The sequence below is a fragment of the Sarcophilus harrisii genome, chromosome 1, assembly GCF_902635505.1.
Source record: "Sarcophilus harrisii chromosome 1, mSarHar1.11, whole genome shotgun sequence".
NCBI lineage: Eukaryota > Metazoa > Chordata > Mammalia > Dasyuromorphia > Dasyuridae > Sarcophilus > Sarcophilus harrisii.
The window spans coordinates 347,262,463-347,282,448 of record NC_045426.1 but is presented as its reverse complement, the minus strand read 5'-3'; positions in this window follow the sequence as shown (position 1 = coordinate 347,282,448).

The following is a 19,986-nucleotide window of genomic DNA, read 5'->3' as shown; positions in this document are numbered from 1 at the left end:
ATTATTTGGATCTTAGAATCTTAGATTTATTTTTTCTCATTCAATATTATTTTTTTTCCAAATATGTGCAAAGGTAGTTTTCAACATTCACTTTTGCAAAATTTTGTGCTTCAAAGTTTTCTCCCTCGTTTCCTCCCACTCCCTCCCTAAGACAGCAAGCAGTCTCATATAGGTTGATCATGCACAATTCTTCTAAATGTATATCCATATTCACCAAGTTACAAAAGAAAAATCATGATCTTTTCATTTTTAAAGGGCAGTCCTATTAACAAAGGATTTGAGTTATTCTGTGTGCCTTCAGAGAGCAAAGCTAGGATCAGTGGAGGATAGGCAAGAAGACTTTGGCTGACAATGGGAGAACTAATCATTGGAAAGACCTGCAAAATGAAATGAGCTTGGCTTCTAAGGTATTGGGTTCCTGATACCAAAAGTTTCAAACAATGTCTGAATGACCACTTGTCATGTGCAAATTAAAGGGGGGGCAGAGTAGAATATGTGCTTTCTTTTTCACATCATAATCAAATATCCTACAATTATACAGACATTTCCATCCACAGGAATCCTTAAACATGACTTTTTCTTTCTAAAATAAACTAATTTTAAACATATTTGCTTCAATAAGTAATTTTTTTTAAGTTTGCCTTTCTCCTTTCCCTTCCCAAAATCTAAGAAAATAAAAGCTTTCTGGCAATTCTCCTTATTCATTGGTTAACAGGGATGTTGTAAAGGTCACCCTGAAATATATTCAAATCTTTCATGGAATGTTAGAATGAAGATCTTATTAGGTTCCTAGGACCTCAAACTAGAATAATTGCAGTAGTTTGTTGGTTGGTTTCCTTGCATTAAGTCTCTACTTATCCCACAATAATTATGTTCAGTTGTCAAAAGAAAATGACCTTCCTAAAATATAGGTATAATCCTCTCACCCAACTCAGACTCTAGTGATACTATAATATGTCCAGGATAAAAAAGAAAATCATTTGTTTGACTTTTTAAAAATTTTTAAGGTGTTTTACTTTTCCAAATACATACAAAGATTGTTTTAACATTAACCTCTGCAAAACCTTGTGTTCCAAATTTTTCTCCCCATCCAAGACAGCAAGCAATCCAATATAGGCTAAACATGTACAATTCTTCTAAACATATTTCCATGTTTATCATGCTGCATAATAAAAATCAGATCAGAAAAGAAAAAAATGATAAAGAAAAACAAAATTCATGCAAACAACAACAAAAAAGTGAAAATCCTATATTATGATCCATATTCCGTCTCCATAGTTTCTTGGTGGATGCAGATAGTACTTTCCAACATAAGTCTGTTGTAATTGCCTTGAATCACTTCACTGTTGAGAAGAGCTAAATCCATCACAGTTAATCCTCACATAATCTTACTGTGCACAATGTTCTCTTGGTTCTGCTCACTTCACTTAGCAGTAGCTCATGTAAGTCTTTTCAGAATTTTCTGAAATCAACCTGCTCATCATTTCTTATAGAACAATAATATTCCATTACATTAAATATCATAATTTATTTATCCTTTCCTCAGCTGAAGTCCCATTCCTTGTCACTTCAAAAAGGGTTGCTACAAACATTTTTGCCCATGAGGATCCTTTCCCCTTTTTTATGCTTTCCTTGGAATACACACTCAGTAGAGACCTTTGTTTGTTTTTTAAAGTCCTACACTTTCTGACATCTTTCTACCTTTCAAATCTTATATTTTCTTCCTCTCTGTCCACCCTACAATTCATTGACACTGGTGCTCTGATTACTCTGTCACACACAATTCCATCTCTGACTCCTTGTCTTTTTTCATCAAATGACTTTCATGTCTAGGATGTTCTCATTTCTCACCTCTGCCTCCTGCTTTCTTTGCTTTCTTTAAAACTCAGCTTGAATCCTGTTGACAACTGCAAGTAGACACCTTTCCCCCTTTTATTTAGTGCCTTTCTTTTGAAGTTACATTCTATTGACACTGTATATATCTTGCACACAATTATTTGTATGTTTTCTCCCATATTAGACTATAAACTTCTTGAGGGTGAACCTTGTTTCCTCATCTCTCTATTCATAGCACTTAGCACAGTGCTTGGTACATCATTGGTGTTTAATAAATGTGTCCTATTGTTGATGGTGATGATTTAGTCCAATCACTTCTATGATTTATGAGATTCAGTGACTCAGACATCAAATATTCAACAAAGTTAAAGCTTGAACTTAGATCTCCTAACTTCTGGTCTGGGTCTTTTTTTCCCATTTCATTACATCAAAATAAATCCTATTAAAGTTTTTCATGAATTCATGGATTATGCTGCCTACAATTCTTGCAATCCTAGACCTTTCCCTTCTATTTTACTTAGTCTCCCAATCCTCTTTCCTCCCTTCTATCACCTCTTTTCTTAGGGTTGAATTTTGACTTGAACCATTTTCTTTTTATAGGAGACCCCAATGGAAAACCAAGATGTTAATTGGGCCATAAAACTGGCCACATTTAGCATCTAATATTCAGACAATTTTTAATGAAGTTAGAAAAAAATGCACATTTATTTTAAAAAAAAACACAAGAGTCTCATAGATCTGGGGGAAAGTCAGAAAAGCTGGATTCAGTTTTGTATCAATCTCCTGACCTGCTCTGCAGGGATTTCAGGTAACAGTGAGTCATTTACATCAGGAGCAGACACAGTGTTATTGAACATCAGCATTAATACCCAGGGCCCAAGTCACTGCTAAACAAGTGGGGATTTGTCACTCAGAGGGAGACTTTTCCCCCCATTAGCCATCTTCTCAAGTAGAAGAAATTCCCTCAATAATGGCACTAGAGTCTTTACCCAGAGTAGAAAAACATACTGAAATTGTCCAGGCTTATATTGTGCTTTTCAATTGAAGCCAATAAGCATTTATTAAATAGTAATTATATGACAGGCAGTGCACCAAGGGCAGCGAATAAATTCCAAAACCAAAAACAAATCCCTACATTTTTTATATTCTATTGGGAGAGAAAAGCAGACAAAAATTTCATAGATAAATGCAAATTACATTCAAGATAGCAAAATGAAAACAAAGTGATTTCTTTATTGCCTTGGATGAGTTAATGACCTAAAATTGTAAAAAAAAAAAAAAAAAAAATTTTTTAAAGGAAAAAAAGCAATTTGAGACCTGACAGGGAGCTGAATCCACTAATTAAGAAAATTGGGTCCCCCAAAATGAACTAATCTATCAAAATTAATTCACATCACATATTAGTTTGTACAGATTATTCTGTATCTGCTCTGTTCCTTTAGTCTACACAAGATAGCTTTGGGAATGATAATAAGGTAAAATCACCATACAAAATTAGGGGAATGGACCAGATGATGCAAAACTCCCTTTCAGTTTTGAGTCTAAGAGTATACGTTTTCTGTAAATCCTCTCTGTTAAAATAGCAGTTGGTTCAAGGAAACATTGATTCAATCCAGACTCATTTTTGGTTTCCATTTACAGAGTACTAGTCCCTTGAGATACTTGTGGCTCTTTACAAGCTCCTAGAATTTTTGTGTGAAAGGTGGTAACTGATATTCCCATTTTGTCGACAAGGAAGAGGAGGCAAAAAGACTTCAAATACCTTGCCCAGGGTCATGGGTTAATTAGTTCTGGAGCCAGGCTGATCTAAGTTTTGGAATCCTAAGATACCAAGAAACACTAGTTAAAGGGAGACTTCATACTGTATTTGGTAAGCCTAAGGTAAATTTTGAATTAAAGCACAGGGTACATGCTCTGAAGATATTTTCTCAGCCCCATTAGCAGTGGCAGGTTAAGTCCCCAGAGGGCAGCTGCTACACTCCCCTTCAGTGTTTGAGATGATTTTGAAGGGTTTGGAGGTTATTTTCTAATTTATTTTTATTTCTATTTATTTTATTTTGAATGTTATTAACTCATGAATCCCCACTAATGTACTTCCAATGATAACCAGATAGTTTCTATCACTCATCCAGACTTAATTTTAAAAAGGATATGTTAAAAGGATGGTATAGCAACAACAGTTGGTACAAAACATTTCCCTTTGCCAAATCTGACACAATTTCTCATCAGTACACATAAAGTACAGGGAAAAGTGAGCTCAAAGTTAGAGAGCACATGAGGCCAGGGGTAATTCACAGATCTTGATTGTTGGAAGCCCTCTTTTATTTTATTCTTTTGTGGTGTTCTCATGAAGCTTTCCTTATGGTATGGTTCAGCTTTTCTGTAGGAATCCTCATATAATTCTGACTTTTTTTTTTCAGTATGTCTACCATTGTTTTTTGCTCTTACTTATATCAGCTGTTTTAGGGATCCTGCTAGAATGCAGAGGGAAAAGACTAAATACCCTGCCTTGGTCTTTAGAGGCACCTTATGTCCCTTTCCAGTAAAGAGGTGGGAGCAAAAGTGGGAGGAAAGAGAAGTCTAAAGGCAAGATAGAACCTGGATAGGGTCTAGCTCCTACTGAAGCCATTCCCTTTTTAGGTTCTCCTTTCAGGCTGGTAGATGCTCAATTGAATCCCTGAGTTACAACTTAGTCTGCTATTTTATGGACAACAAATGTGGGTAGGACCAAATTTCCTCCACCAATTTATGCATACTTTTTTTGTAAGTCGCTCTAGTTCATTCAGTGACTCATAAGGACTTTTAAATTGATGAAGTTTTCCACAATCAATCTAAAGCCTGTGTTTGATCGACTCAAACATAAAGAAGTGTTCTTGCCTTGATAAAGTGAGAGGACGCAGCCTACTTTATAGGCACTCATCATAGAATCTCAGGGTCAAATGAGACAGAATCTCAAAAGGAGATATTAAAAATCATTAATCTAAGTACCTTGTTTTACACATAAGGAGAAAGGCATGCAGAGACTAAGTGATTTGCCTAGGGTTACACAGCTAGTTAGTGGCAGATCCAGAAATCCCCAAATGCAATCTGTTTTTGAGCAAGAATCCTTTTGCAATATCCCCCAACAAACGGTTGAAAGTCTCCAGATATGGAGGAATTCCATTAGTCTATTACACTTTTGTATAGTTCTAAAATTTTTCTTTTCATTGTTTCCCAAATTGTTCCTAGTTCTGTCTTTGAAACAATAACAATACAACAATAATAGTAATAATTATTATAATGCCTCCCCCATGTGACAGCCTTGTACCCAAGGATAAACTGCTAACAAGCAATTTATCTATCTATATATTTAAGTTTAATATGAATTATGAATAGATGCAGGCATTCTGGAAAGCAATTTTGAACTATGCTCAAAAAGTTATCAAATTGTGCATACCCTTTGATCCAGCAGTGCTTCTACTGGGCTTATATCCCAAAGAAATCTTAAAGGAGGGAAAGGGACCCACATGAGCAAAAATGTTTGTGGCTGCCCTTTGCAGAATGGCAAGAAACTGGAAACTGAGTAGATGGATAGCCATCAGTTGGAGAATGGCTGAATAAGTTGTGGTATATGAATGTTATGGAATATTATTGTTCTATAAGAAATAATCAGTGGTTGATTTTAAAGAGGCCTGGAGAGACTTACATGAAATGATACTAGGTGAAATGAGCAGCATCAGGAGATTATTGTACATGGCAACATCAGTATTATACAATGATCACTTATGATGGAAGTGATCCTTTCCAACAATGAGGTGATTGAGGCCAGTTCCAATGATCTTGTGATGAAGAGAGCCTTCTACACCCAGAGAGTGGACTGTGGGAACTGAGCGTGGATCACAACATAGGAGTTTTACTCTTTTTGTCATTATTTGCTTGCATTTTGTTTTCTTTCTCATTTTTCCCTTTTTGATATGATTTTTCTTGTGCAGCAAGATAATTGTATAAATATGTATACATATATTGGATTTAACATATATTTTAAGCCGTTCACCATATATTGGATCTACTTCCCCATGAGGGGAAGGAGGAGAAAATTTGGAACACAAGGTTTTGCAAGGGTCAATGTTGAAAAATTATCCAAGCGTATATTTTGAAATAAAAAGCTTTAATAAGAAAGTTTAATCTGTATTATTGATATTTTCTCTATGACTTTATTAAGTCTAGACAAAAGATTGGCAAATTAAAACTCAAAGCCAGATCTGGCATTCTTAGCTTGCAGTATACAAAGAAGAATTAGTGACCTAGATGTTGGCCATGGTTTGTCTGATCTCTAATCTAGATAATCAACAAAACAACAAATCCAGCCCTGATTTATAGCACTTGGGATCACCTTAAAAATTTAACAATTGACTCTTAAGAGCTGGTTCAAGCTGACTCTAGCACAATCCTTGAGTCTACTTTATTCCAGGCTGAGAATCAGCTATTTCTCCAACTAGTACTTATATGGCAAGAATTCATTGCCCTAAAACTCGTATATTGCAGGTAGAAGACATAGAACAATTGGTACATGAAAGGGTGATAAACTCAGCACTGGAGACAAGGCCATTTCAGCTGAACTTTTATTCTATGAGATTTAAGACTTATTCTAAGTCAAATTTAGCTATTGAGCCTACATAGAATTGACTAACAACAAAAATCTTCTTCTCTTTCCCTGACATGGGCCTTTTTTTCCCTTTCACTGTGCTTGGGAGATTGGGATTGGAGTGTGTGGGTGGACAAGATGAAAAGAAGGAAGCTATCCAGAGATGGTTGACAAAGACCTTTGGATCATTTTACATGGATCATTTCAGGTGGGAATCACCTTTGATCATTAGACTGGATGGGATTGGAACCACTTTCCTTCTCCTCCTCCTCCTCTTCAGTTCTCCATTTCTGGCCTGAATCATGCCTAATCTTTTTTAAAAATATACACAAGGCCTCCTTTTGACCCTAGTTCATAGTTGTCTACATGGATTGCCTCCAGCTGACTTATTTTTTTTACCTTTTTATCTTTGCTTTCCCAGCCTTTCCTCTGCTTAGTGACATAAGCAGATGTCCAATCTCAAAAATATTTCCCAATTTGCAGACAGAAATTCAGTGGAATGTTCATATTAGGCTTTGAAGGTTAAAGCAGCCCTTCCCCAAATAATACCTGTGAACTATCATCCTTTGTTTTTATTCTTCAAATACAGAGGCTATATATAGGGAGAATGTGTTAATATGTAAAATGGGAAGGCATATTGAATGATTTGTGGGCTTCTTTTCAGCTCTAACAATCTAAGGTTTTATGATTAAAGAAAAACATAGTTCAGCTGTTTCAGGACTTAATTGATTAAGTTGCAACTTAATCAATTATTCCTCTTGACTCAAAGGTTCCAAGAGCCATGACCTGCATTAAAGGAGCTTTATATGTTTTCAGCAACTCAGAAAATCTTCTGATTTGTATTTAGAAGGTCTGTGGAGGTAAAAATAAATAAGAAAATACCAAGTCTCATTCCTTCTCATTTTTCTGTGCCAGTCAGTACTAATATTGGGTAACCTGACCAAAAGGGGTTGAGTTATGGTGCTAAGCCAATAGGTTGAACTTTCAGAGACAGCAAGCAAAAATCAAACCATGTCTTTTTTTAACATTTATCCTTTCATTCATACAAGCATCTAGGCATTGTCTATTATATCTATTATGCAAAATATGTGTAGTAGGTACTCAGAGAAATAATACATAACATGTTCCCTACACTTACAGTATATTAAGGCAATAAGACAGGAATAGGGGAAAGATCACTAGACTCCAAAGCTGAAAACCTCTGTTTGAATTCCAACTGAAACCTCTGTTTGAATTCCAGCTCAGTTACCTGAGCACTGGCTATACAACAATGTGTCAAGACCCTCAATCTCTAAAAGCTATTCTTTCATCTTTTTTTTGGGGGGGGGGTTAGATGAATGATTGTTAAACTTTATCTCACAAGAGTATAAGGAAAGCACTTGTAAATTTTAAAGAAATACATTTACATAAGTTATTACTTTACAATCTCGAATAGAAATTTATGCATAAGAGTTCAGAGTTTTATGGCATCAGAGAAGGGATTTAGCAGGAACACCACCAGAGAGGACCACTGACATTTTAATTGGCTCTTACCTTATAATGAACATAGCTTTTAATGTTTTATTGATATCATTTTTAAAAAATTACATTGCTATCACTATTCACTGATATAAAGGGAAACTCCATAGAACTTTTCTCATAACCAAATACAGACAAGCAAAACAAATCAACACATTAGCCATGTCAGATGATGGATACCTCTTTCCACACATAACCTGTCTCCTAAGAGATAGAGGCTATGTTCCATGGCAATGACCAAATGTGGAAAACAGTAATAATTTCTCTTTTCTCTCACTATGGTCATTGGAGGCTCTAGTCCATTTATATGCAGGCAGCCAACTAATACATGGACCACTTTTCACTGGCAGCTACAAAATGAGATCACATGTCCAAGTAACTTGGAATTGTTCGAGTTTGCAACTGTGATGGACTATGCTTTTTAGTGACTGGTAGTAGCAGAAGCTGAGGACTTGAATAAGGTCTCCATAATAGCCATATAGTATAAATACACTCAGTCCCAGTCCCCAAGTGTTTACAGGATTTTTAAAAGAAAAATGATCCCATAAACATCATTGGCTGCTGGACCACTAACAAAATAAAAGGATACTCACTAAGAGATGATTATGCATGACAACATATTCAGAAAGAACTTCCTTTTCAAAAAAGAATCAGGTACCAGCAGTTTGACTTCATGTTCCAGATATCTAGATCTTCTTAATTGGATCTAATTGAAAAAATTGTTTTGCTATTTTTAACTCTTTTAATACTTGGCTGCAATCTTTCATTAACTTCTGGACACTGTGTGGGAATAAGAAATAAATGGGGAAGAAGAAATGGGAGGAAAATGGCTGTTTGTGTTCTATTATCAGGTTGAGAGATGTTCACATGGCAGGCAATACTTAGAATTCTAGTGCTTTGTTTTGCTTTTTAATACTATTGTTCTTTTAACTAAGGGGAAGATTTTACTTTTCCCATTAGAAGAGGTGGCATGTCTATGTAAGACTGATCCAAATCAACTGGAAATACTGGACATTATCTGTGCCAAGAAAGACTTAACAGTCAGAAGCAGCTGCCTCATATAATGGTTAGAATATAGAACTTAGAGTTGAAAATCCTGAGTTCAAATATAGCCTTCAATTCCTATTGACTGTGTGAGCCCAGATAATCACTGAATACTTTAGTTTCCTTATCTGTTAAATAGGAATAGTAATAGTACTTCCCTCCCAGGATTGCTGTGAGGATAAATTGAGAAAATATTTATAAAAACCCTTCACAAACTTTAAAATGCTAAATGTATATTAGCTATTGTTACTATTATTATTGGAACTCCTCAAACCTATCTTTTCAATCTTTTAACCAATTATTCTTCCCCACAAACTTTTCCTCTACAGAATTGGTCTAGGAATTGTTCACTAACTCATGCTCCTGCCTTGTTTCCCTCCCATGCCCACAAATTTTGTTCAGCTTCCCTTAATCTCTCTTTCTTGAATACCTTCCCCCTTTTTTCTATGTTCATCCAGGTAGCAAAGCGATGCAATAGATAGAAAAAAGTCAAGAATATCTGAGTTCAAATTCATCCATAGACATTCGTGTGATTCAGGGCAAGTCACTTCTATTTGCCTGAAAAACAAGGAAAATGAGAACAATAATAGCATACACCTCTCAGGATTGTTATAAGGATCAAATGAGATAACATATAGCAGCATGCAAATCACAAAGCATTATATAAACTATAGTTATATAATTTTCCTCTTTCTGATTGTACTATAAGATAAAATTAATGTTTGAAAATAGCAAAGATGAAAATTTAGGATGAAAGCAAAAAAAAAAATTCCTAACAATTATTACTATGAAGGGAAGAAAACAAGCATTTATTAAGCTCTTAGTATGTGCTAGGTAGTGTACTTTTAAAATATAATCCTATTTAATCCTCAAGACAACTCAATGAGGTAAGTGCTATTATTACCCCCATTTTACAGCTGAGAGAATTGAGGTAGGCAATAGATAAATGATCTGGCCAAGGTCAGACAGATAGAAAATGTCTGAGAACAGATTTAAACTTGGGTCTTCCTGATTGTAGACCCAGGGTTCTATGTACTGCTCCACCTAGAAAGGTCAAATGGATAGGCTCAGCAGGTTCCCTTTTGTTTTCACATGGAAATTAAATGATCTTTTTAGATATATAGATTATATATATATATATATATATATGTATATAATAGATATCTATATATCTTTTTAGATATATAAACTTTTAAATTTATGGAATAAAACAAGAATTTCCATAACATTGTGCAATAAAAAAGATGATTGCATATGAAACTACAAATCCATTATGAGCAACTTGCTATTCCTTTTAAATATATAATAAAGTTATCATATAAAATTTTCCCTTTTTTTTCTTCCCTTCCCTCCCTAACCTATAGATAGCTACCATTAGACACAAATGGGTATACATAATATATATACACACATATATATAAATACATATACATATAAAAATATATAAAAATTATTCTTTTTATACTTCTATTTATATCAGCTCTTTCTCTTGATGTAGATAATTATTTTGGTTATTTGGGATATATATTGTGTATTGTTAATTTGGGTATTTATAATAGTCAAAATAATTATTTTTGCTCATTCTTAAAATAATATTTCTGTTACTGCAAACAATGTTTTCTTGGTTCTGTTCATTTTGATCTTCATTATTCTATGAAAGTCTTTCCATGTTTTTCTAAGATCATCAATCTTATCATTTCTAATAGTATAGTAGTATTATCACAATCATACCACAACTTGTTCAGCCATTCCCTAAATGATGAGCATCCCTTCAATTTCTGTTCTTTGACACCACAAAAAAAAACTGCTAGAAACATTTTAGAACATATAACTTCTTTTTCTTTTCTCTTAATAATCTTGAAAATTTACCAAGTCCTATTGCTGGGGCAAAGAGTATATGTAATTTAATAACTCTTTGTACATAATTCATAATTGCTCTCCAAAATGGTTGAATTATTTTACAATTCCACCAACAATGAATCAGTGTCACAGTTTTCCCACATTCTTTCCAACATTTGTCACTTTCTCCTTCTGTCAATTTAATAAACCTGGTGTAAAATGATAACTCAAGGTTTTTTCAATCTGCATTTCTCTAATCAATAATGATTTAGAGCATTTTAATATGGTTATAAATTGCTTTCATTTCTTCATTGGAAAATGCCTGTTTATATCCTTTGACCATTTATCACTTGGGGAGTGATATATTCTTATAGCTTTGACAAAGTTATTTATATAGTTTAGATGAGACCTTAATGGAATAAACTATGTATAAAATCTCCCCTCCCAATTTACTGCTTCCCTTTTAATCTTGGCTATATTTGTACAAAATCTTTTTCATTTAATGTATGTTAAATTATCTATTTTACATCCAATTTTTCTCTCAATCTCTGTTCTATTCCTCATTCTTTCACTTATCTATAAATCTGATAAGTTCCAGGTTCTTCTAATTTTCTTGTAAAATCTCTATCTAGGTCACATGTCCATTTTGACCGTATCTTAGTATATGGTGTTTTCTGCCATACTGCTTTCCAGTTTCCCCCCAAATTTTATCAATGAATTCTTATCCCCAAATCTTAAGTCTTTATACTTGTCAAATACAAGATTATTGTGTTTACTTGCTACTGTTAATTATGGTTTACTCTATTCCATTAATTTATCTTTCTATTTCTTAGCCACTACCAGATAGGTTTTTTTTTTTAATTATAATAACTTTTTATTGACAGAACCCATGCCAGGGTAATTTTTTTACAACATTATCCCTTGCACTCACTTCTGTTCCCATTTTTCCCTCCCACCCTTCACCCCTCCCCTAGATGGCAAGCAGTCCTATATATGTTGAATATGTTGTAGTATATCCTAGATACAATATATGTGTGCAGAATCGAACAGTTCTCTTGTTGCATAGGGAGAATTGGATTCAGAAGGTAAAAATAACCTGGGAAGAAAAACAAAAATGCAAACAGTTTACATTCATTTCCCAGTGTTTTTTCTTTGGGTGTAGCTGCTTCTGTTCATCATTGATCAATTGAAACTGAATTAGGTCTCTTTGTCAAAGAAGTCCACTTCCATCAGAGTACATCTTCATACAGTATCGTTGTTGACGTATATAATGATCTCCTGGTTCTGCTCATTTCACTTAGCATCAGTTCATGTAAATCTCTCCAAGCCTCTCTGTATTCATCCTGCTGGTCATTTCTTACAGAACAATAATATTCCATAACATTCATATACCACAATTTACCCAACCATTCTTCAATTGATGAGCATCCATTCATTTTCTAGTTTCTAACCACTACAAACAGAGCTGCCACAAACATTTTGGCACATACAGGTCCCTTTCCCTTCTTTAGTATTTCCTTGGGGTATAAGCCCAGTAGTAGCACTGCTGGGTCAAAGGGTATGCACAGTTTGAGAACTTTTGGGGCATAATTCCAGATTACTCTCCAGAATGATTGGATTCGTTCACAACTCCACCAACAATGTATCAGTGTCCCAGTTTTCCTGCATCCCCTCCAACATTCATCATTATTTTTTCCTGTCATCTTAGCCAATCTGACAGGTGTGTAGTGGTATCTCAGAGTTGTCTTAATTTGCATTTCTCTGATTAATAATGATTTGGAACACTCTTTCATATGAGTGGTAATAGTTTCAATTTCATCATCTGAAAATTGTCTGTTCATATCCTTTGACCATTTATCAACTGGAGAATGGCTTGGTTTCTTATAAATTAGAGTCAGTTCTCTATATATTTTGGAAATGAGGCCTTTATCAGAACCTTTAACTATGAAGATGTTTTCCCAGTTTGTTGCTTCCCTTCTAATCTTGTTTGCATTAGTTTTGTTTGTACAGAAGCTTTTTAATTTGATGTAATCAAAATTTTCTATTTTGTGATCAATAATGGTCTCTAGTTCATCTTTAGTCAGAAATTTCTTCCTCCTCCACAAGTCTGAGAGATAAACTATCCTATGTTCCTCCAATTTATTTATAATCTCATTCTTTATGTTTAAATCATGGACCCATTTTGATGTTATCTTGGTATACGGTGTTAAGTGTGGGTCCATGCCTAATTTCTGCCATACTAATTTCCAGTTATCCCAGCAGTTTTTGTCAAAGAATGAATTCTTATCCCAACAGTTAGGATCTTTGAGTTTGTCAAACACTAAATTGCTATAGTTGACTATTCTGTCTTGTGAACCTAACCTGTTCCACTGATCAACTAATCTATTTCTTAGCCAATACCAAATGGTTTTGGTGACTCCTGCTTTATAATATAGTTTTAGATCAGGTACAGCTAGGCCACCTTCATTTGATTTTTTTCATTAATTCTTTTGAGATTCTCGACCTTTTATTATTCCATATGAATTTTGTTGTTATTTTTTCTAGATCATTAAAATATTTTTCTTGGAAGTTTGATTGGTATAGCACTAAATAAATAGATTAGTTTAGGGAGTATTGTCATCTTTATTATATTTGCTCAGCCTATCCAGGAGCACTTAATATTTTTCCAATTATTTAAGTCTGACTTTATTTGTGTGGAAAGTTTTTTGTAATTTTGCTCATATAATTCCTGACTTTCCTTTGTTAGATAGATTTCCAAATATTTTATGCTATAGACAATTATTTTGAATGGAATTTCTCTTTGTATCTCTTGCTGTTGGATTTTGTTGGTGATGTATAAAAACACTGAGGATTTATGGGGATTTATTTTATAACCTGCAATTTTGCTAAAGTTATGAATTATTTCTAATAGCTTTTTAGTAGAATCTCTAGGGTTCTCTAAGTATACCATCATATCATCTGCAAAGAGTGATAGTTTGGTTTCCTCATTGCCTATTCTGATTCCTTTAATCTCTTTCTCAACTCTTATTGCCGAGGCTAATGTTTCTAATACAATATTGAATAATAATGGTGATAGTGGACAACCTTGCTTCACTCCAGATCTTACTGTGAAAGGTTCCAGTTTTTCCCCATTGCATATGATGCTTACTGATCACTACCAGATAGTTTTGATAATTACTACCTTATAATACAGTTTAAGATCTATTATTGATAAATGTCCTTCCTTAATACTTTCCCCCACCATTTCCTTTTATATTCTTGACTTTTTGCTTTGCCAATTTTGTTTATGTAGTTCCTGGGCTTGTTTTGGCAGGTATGTTTCCAGGTATTTTATATTATCTAGAGTTATTTAAATGCAATTTTTTTTTTTACTCTTCTTGTAGAATTTATTTATGATATATAGAAACACTAATGATTTATGTGGGTTTACTTTATATCCTGCTACTTTCCTAAAATTATTGTTTCAACTAATTTTTAAATTGAGTCTTTGGGATTTTCCAAGAACATCATATATTTGCAAAAAGAGATAGTTTTACTATCTCATTTCCTCTCTGATTCCTTTAACTTCTTCTTCTTGTAATGTTATTGATAAAATTTCCAATACTGTATTAAATAGTATTTGTAACAATGGGAATCCATCACCTGATCTTATTGGGAAGGTCATTAATTTATTTATTATTTATTAATTTATTTAATTTATTTCCATTAGAAATAATGCTTGCTGATAGTTTTAGATAAATCTTTTTTTATCAATCTAAGGAAAAATAAATTTATACCAATATTTTCAAGTGTTTTTAATAGAAATGAGTATTGAACTTTATCAGAGATCTTTTCTGCATCTATTGATAATCATATGATTACTCTTACTTTTATTATTGATGTGACCAATTACGTTCACAATTTTCCTTATGTTAAACCATCTCTACATTTCTGGCATAAATCCCACTTATTCATAAAGTGTTATCTTTGTAAGATATTGTAATCTTTTGTCAAATATTTTATTTTGGATTTTTATATCAATATTAATTAATGTAATTTGCCTGTAATTTCCTTTTTCTGTTTTCACTCTTTTTTGGTTTAGGTATTAGTATCATTTTATTTTTTAACAAAAGGAGTTTGGTCGAATCCTTTCTTTATTATACCAAATAATTTATTTAATATTAAAATTAATTGATCTTTGAATAGATTTTTCAGAAGTAATTTGTAAATTCACCTGATCCTGGTGTTTTTCTCTTAGGAAGCTCATTTATAGCTTGCTCAATTTCTTTTCCTAAAATAGGTCTATTTAGATAGTCTATTTCTTCTTCTGCTAACCTAGCAGAAGGTTTTCATATTTTTGCATATTTCATATTTTGCAAATATTCTTCTACCACTTAAATCATTCAGTTTGTTGGCATATGATAACAAACATGAAAATGCTATACTTTAATCCATATTCAATTTCCACAGTTCCATTTCTGGATGTGGATGGCATTTTTCATCACAAGTCTCATCTTAAATCACCTCATTGATGAAGAGACAAGTCTATTATGATTGGTCACTGCATAATCTTGTTGTTCATATGTACAATGTTCTCTTGGCTCTGTTCACATCACTCAGCATCAGTTCATGTAAGTCTCTCCAGGCTTTTGTGATTAGCATACTCATCATTTTTATAGAACAATTATATTCCATTACATACACATGCCACAAATTATTCAGTCATTCCAAATTGATGGGTATCCACAAAATTTCCAATTCCTTGACATAAAGGGCTGCTACAAATGTTTTTGCACATGTGGATCCTTTTCCCCTTTTTATGATCTCTTTGATATCCAGACTTAGGAGAGACATTGCTGAGCGTACGCACAGTTTGATAGTCCTTTGGGCATAGTTCCAAATTGTTCTCCAGAATGGTTGGATCATTTCACAACTGGTTGGTATATTCTATGTCTACTTTACCTTCTTCTAGAACTTCAGAGCCATTTTCCTTAATAGTTTCTTATAGTAATGTATCCAAGTCCTTTTTTAGAAATCATAACTTTCAAGTAGTTCAACAATTCTTACATTGTCCCTCCTCAATCTGTTCTCCACATCAGTTGTTTTACTAATGGGATGTTTCAGATTCTTCTGTTTTCCCTAGTTTCATTTTATCTTGATATCTATAACATCATTTGGCCACACTTCCCAATTCTAATTTTCAGAGAATTATTTTCTTTTAAAATTTTGCATTTTTAAAAAAATTAGTTACCTTTCTTTTCATAATGTTTTGGATTTCTTTTATTTCTGTTTTCTTATTTTCCCTTGTTAGCTCTTATTTGATTTTTAAATTCCTTTTTAAGTTCTTCTAAGATTTATTTTGGGGCTTGTAACCATTTGACATTATTATTTTAGATAAGAATGTCATTTTTAACCTCACTATCTTCCTCTGAATATGAACCCAGATCTTCTTTTCTACCAAAGTAGCTATCAATGGTTAAGTTCTTTTTTTCTTTGCTTAATCATTTTTATTTTTAATTTGTCTTATTTGATTTTAAGCAACTTAATATTGTTGCTATTAAGTTTTAATCCAGAGTTGTGGATAATGCTGCCCTATTTTCAGGATTTTCTTACTGTTTTTTCCAGAATTCTGTCCAGGGACTCAATCTCAGGGACTTCTCTTTCTTTCCTAAGTCCCAGCCTTGCTGTTCCCAAAATATTCTTGCTCACCAAGCATGTGCTCATTTTTCTTCATCCAAAGTCACCACCAGGGATCAGTCTGGTCCAGCCCTGCTATGTCTGATTTCTGGAAATAGCAAAATCTATTTCCAGACTGAAAGTCCTTCAATCTTTCTTCACTCAGCCTCTGATGTTTTTAAAATGAAATTTTGTGAGTTAAAAGTTCTTGAAAGATGTGAAATTTTCTGCGGTTGTGAAATAAAAATTCATGAGGTGAAATTTCTTGTGGCTTAGTCTGCTTTCCTCAGGACCTATGGTTTGTTGATTCAGTGGAGTCACCCTAAAGGTGTCTACTTTACTCAGATTAACCCTCAGCCCTTGGAGTCTTCTATGAAGTCTTCTCAAGATGTCCTGGGAAGGTAACTGCTTTACCCCTTTATCTTTGTTTCTGTGCATTCATCTCATGATGGTTTTCTATATATTTCTGGAGGAAACACGGAGAGCCTAAAAATTTTTGATCTACTCTGCCATCTTTCCAGAATGAAATTCCCAATTTACTTTTTAATCTGGTTCAGATTGCATTCAGGAGTTTTGCTGGGGCATACCCAGTGGTGAGTTTGATACTTCTGGTCTAGAACTTGATCTGCTGAGAAAATTAAACCAGGCTTAATAGAAGAAATGATATCTGATCTGGGCTTTAAAACAAAAATGAATCTAAAAGTGAGAAATGAGTGAGTGTGGTCCAGGCCTGGGGGATATTTTCTATGAATATACAATTGCAAAATATTACATGTTATTTGGATAACAGTTGTATAATTTGGCTCTACACTGGCTTTGACCTCAAAAGTCAACTAAAATGGCTCCCCATGAAATTACTAATGATCCCCTAATTGTCTAATCTAAAGACCTATTGTTAACTTTCATTTTACTTGATCTCTCTGCAGCATTTGATACCATAGATCATACTCTTTCTTCTCTGGCTTTTCAGAACATTGATCTATCTTGGTTCTCCACTCTTGACCATTCTTTTTTTTTTTTTTACTCACCTTTCCTGTATTTCCATAGATGTTACAAGCAGTAAATAGGGATATACCCCAAGGCTCTTTCTTTTTCTGTCTACCTTTTCTCATTTGTTGGCTGTATTAGCTTTCATAGGTTTATTCATTCTTTGTATTCAGCTGATTTTCATACATATATATGTATATGTGTATATATATATATATACACACATACATACATATATACACACACATACACATATATAATTAGGCACACACACACATACACACACGTGTGTGTGTGTACATCCTATTGAATCCCATGGTGTTAAGTGGTTATTGATTATTTCAAAAAGATCCTATAGGTATCTTAAAAAAACCCTGAATTTGTCCAAAACAGAATTCACTATCTTTCTTTTAAAATTCAGTCTGGTCCTAAGAGAAGGAGTTTTGGGGCCAGAACTTCTCAGGCTCAGAAAGCTGAAACTCAAAGAAGGGAAATAATTATTAGCAGCCTTAGAAAGCCAAGGCAAAAATCACAATAGCTCTGTCAATGATGATCTATTTTTGAGTTGCTTCTAGGAACCAAGATGGCAGAATAAGCAGTGAAAGTTAATGAAACACTAACACTCCCATATTCACCGCTGGGAAATCATATAATATATCTCAAGACAGGACTTGAAACAGCAAGTAGAAGGATGAAAATCTTTTAGCACAGAAAACTTGGGGGCTCAGCAAAATGGATCCATTTCACTTGGGTAAGGAGTGGGGTGCAGTCCAAGACAGGGAGCTCTCTTTCAAAATGACAAGCCCCACTTCAGCAAAACAGCAGGAGATCCTGAGCCCCAATGTGGTAGCACAAGTGAATGCTAATCCCAGGCCCCTCTACAAGACTTGGCAAACCAGGGGAGCCAGTAGATTTCAGCTCCAGGAATCATCAAGTACTCTTAATGTATCATCAGGTAAAGAAGCATCCTCCAAGCAGTCAGACTTCCATATGCGTCAGCACAGTCCCAGGCACACGGGTTAAATCACCATGTGCTTCAGTGTAGCCTTGAGGAAACATAGAAACACAACACACCACCTGGCCTCAACATACAAAAAAACAAAAAACCATCACTAGGACCCCAGGTGAGCATCAGGCATGAGGATTCCCCAAGGGCATAAGGGCAACATCAGTACAGCAGTAGGTTAACAATCGGGCCTGTAGCCACTGGAAAAAGAATCCTGAGACACTACTCCTTATACCTGGGGAGCAGAGATCAAATTTAAAAGAAAGGAAAAAGACAAAAGAGAGAGAGAGAGAGAGAGAGAGAGAGAGAGAGAGAGAGAGAGAGAGAGAGACAGGGACACAAAGAAAGAGACAGATGAAGTGGGGAAAAGAATCTGGTCATAGAAAAATTATTGTGATGACAGGGAATACAAAGAGGACAGAATGTCAGAAGAGGACAACAATGTCAAAATATCTATGAGAAAAACTCAAAAGATAATAAATGGGAAGTAATCTCAGGCCCAAAAAAGAACTCATGGAACAGCTCAAAAAGGAGCTTAAAATCATATAAGAAAAGTACAAGAAAAATTAGGGGGAAATGAGAGTGATGCAAGAGAATTATTTTTATAAGATCCAACAATTTGTAAAACTGCTTAAAAATAAAATTAGCCAAATGGGAAAAGACATAAAAATCAACTGAAGAAAATAACTTCCTAAATGGACAAAAGAAAATAAAGTACAAAAGTTACTTGAGGAAAACATTTCAAGAATCAATCAAACAAATTGAAAAGAATAAAAAATGGAAGAAAATGTAAAATACCTCATGGGAAAAACAACTGACTTTGAAAATAGATCCAGGAGAGATAATATCAGAATTATTGGACTATTTGAAAGCCATAATCAAAAGGAGCATAATTCTCTTGAAAAAATTATCAAGGAAAATACGCTGATGTTCTAAAATGAGTGGACAAAATAGGCATTGAAAGAATCCACTAATCACTTCATGAAAGGAATTCCCAAATAAAAACTACAAAGAATTTTATAGTCATATTATTTCAGAACTAATAGGTTGACAAATAAAAATCCTACAAAGTGTCCAAAAAGAAGCAATTCAATTATCAGGAAGTCACCATCAGGATTACACAGAACTGAGTAGTTGCAACATCTGGAGATCATGGAACATGATATTCCAGAAGGCAAAGGACTTAGAACTACAACCAAGTAGACAGAGTGTAAGATCTTTAAAAAAAAAAATGTGAAACAGAGATACACACAGATCAAAAAAAGAACAAATCATGTCTGAAACAATACCTATTTTGCTACAGTTGAAATTTTAAAAGAATGGGGTAGCAATCCTGGCCATAGACAAAGCAAAAGGAAAAAATAGATCTAATTATGTGAGATAAAGAAAGTACATTTGGCTAAAAGCTACCAGACATTTAAGCAATGCCAATGTTAATTTTTTTTTATGCATTAAGTGATATAACATCCAAATTCTT